The sequence below is a fragment of the Pteropus alecto genome, unplaced genomic scaffold, assembly GCF_000325575.1.
Source record: "Pteropus alecto unplaced genomic scaffold, ASM32557v1 scaffold177, whole genome shotgun sequence".
NCBI lineage: Eukaryota > Metazoa > Chordata > Mammalia > Chiroptera > Pteropodidae > Pteropus > Pteropus alecto.
Window position 1 is genome coordinate 360,589 of NW_006442207.1, and position 2,498 is coordinate 363,086.

The following is a 2,498-nucleotide window of genomic DNA, read 5'->3' on the forward strand; positions in this document are numbered from 1 at the left end:
CTTAGAGTCAGCCACGTCTTACCTTTTAAGTCTTTGCCCTCTCTCTGTGGAAGAGGGCCATGCATGTCCACAGATTCACTTGGCGAATCAGCTCAAGAATGAGTTGATCTGACAAACTCAGACCACTGCGGGTGTTGTCTGTCAGGGGCCTTTTGGGTTAAGTACTTTTCAAGAGCAAGTTTAATCCTGGGAAAAGAAAACTCATCACTGACAGCCTCTGCAGATTTGGGGAGCTGTGTCATCAGAAGGTTCTTATTTTTTGTGCCGGGGTTTGTCCTGGTTTTGTTCACCGTCCGTGACTTTTCATGCAACACAGATAAATAGTTCATCTTGACAGAAACAGGATCTCGACCAGGAAGAAAGGAAGACAAATAGGAAATTGTTCAGGGTCCCCATGGCAATGCAAGGTGGTGTTGAATGGGACCGTGGCACACAACCTGTGCCGATGATGAAATTCGTGCGTGTTCCCCTTCTCCCATAGCCCATCTGTAAACACATCATAACCCTTTCTTCTCTGCATCTGCCCTTTGCTGGACTTGTAACTCCAGGCTCGAGACTTCAACAGGGGGAAGGAAATGCTGTCTCTGAAGTCTGTGCTTGGTAGAAAAGCTGTGAGTGAAGTCCTGCTTGGCCCAGGCTGACCAGCCAGCTCAGGTCACTGCCCGCTTTTAGAGCTAAACCCACCAGGTCCCAAGGTCAGGTACAGTTGCCGTCTGCTAATTGTTCCTGGTGTCTGCTTCGGCCAGATCTTCTCCAGCACGTTTGCCAGACCTTAAGCTCCTGTTCGTATGAAGCAACCGGACTCTGTTACTTCTGAGCCTTCCCACTTTTCCATTCGCAAAGCTGCCTGATGTCGAGGGTGACTGTATAATTTACCAATCAAACCAGGACACTTCTGAGAGAGAAGGGCGGTGTATTTAATAGTTACGCTGGGATAATGACGAGCTGGATCTGTTCTGGGCGGACCATTTCGCATGCTCACCCATTGACAACTCTCCCCTAGTGTGACCTTGCGGGTGGTCCCCCAGATTCTCCAGCCTTGCTGTCCATCCACTGTGGTCGAATGCTTCCTGTTCTTCTGTCCTGGGCTTGGGGAAGGGATGGCCTTGGGGGAGCCATTCACTGCTGAGACCCAAGTCACCCAACTGAGTGTCCATCAGAAACAACAAATGCTTGGCTCCCAGTAGAGGCTCCCCGCCTTCCCCAGGACATCCTAGACAGGCCCCCCTCTGCCTGGGATGGGAGAGTGATGCTGAGATGATGCCTAAGAAATTCAGTCCATCTTCAAGCAGAGTAGACTGATGCCTTTTAGAGAGTAAGGACATTGCAGGTTCTCTAACTCAACTCTGAGTCTACAAGCCAGAGCATGCAGGGATGTAGACCACCCACTGCACCACACACACACACAGGGTAATTTGGGGGCCCAAGGAGCTGAGCGACCTGCTGGGTGCTGCCTTTGGCTTTCACCCCTTTACTAGTAGGTTCAGAGACCCAGTCTCTTTATCAGCATTTGAATAAAGGAAACAGCCAGAGTTAGCCAGAAGATCGTCTACCAAAAGCAAAGCCTCTCACTTAGGAGCTGCCTGAAAAGCCAAATGCCAGCAGGATGGTGAGCTGCATACGCTTAACCACAGCTGACTCGTACCAGCCTGCGCTCACGCCGCTTCCCTTGGCTTGCTCCGGCCTGGCTGCCTCCATCCAGGCCGAGCAGAACTGACGCGTGCGCACACACCTCAGCTTCCTGAGACCGTGGCAAAAGTGAGACCGAAGCATGGGGAATCCATGTAGCCAGACAGACGCTTCTACCCAGCGTTTCCCTTTCGCCCCTTTGTCTGTGTGTCCATCCGTCCACTTATTGGTTAGTATTTAAGTCGCGTCCGCAGTGTGCTAGTGGGAGGGCTGTGTTAGGTGCTGAGATTCAATGGCAATAAAGTAGCCATGGTGATTCGTGCTCCAGTGGAGTTTACAGGTGTTTTAAAATGTAGGGATTATTATTATTATTCAGGTTTGCTGACCTGATCAGGAGATGACTGCCATTGAAAAGAGTTTGTTACAGTTCCTAAGAGGAGAGGAGGCACGTGGGGAATCACCAGAGCCGGTCCGGAGGCAGAGGGAGCAACGGGAAAATGCGTCGTGACAGCCGGGTACACAGGCTCAGGATGGGCTGGTTTGAATAATTTGGGCTCTGGGGCACAGGGACTGTCCCTCAGTGTCTGGCACCTGGCCCCGGGTGATGAGGGCAGGTGGCCCAGAGTGTGAGAGCCTGAGAGAGGACGCGCTGGGGACGTGAGCTCTGGGTCGGTTGGTTTGCATATGGGAGGCGTGCTCCAGGTGGGTGCTGATTCTAGGGACTGGCTAGCCCTGGGAAGGGCAGCTGCTCCAGCGTCAGCAAGGCCCCAACTGGCGAGGCGTCAGCATGAGAACAATGCTGAATACAACAGTCTGCAGGGTCTCCGTCTGCAGGCCACAGACGCGATGTTCGATGGGGCATGTGTTTT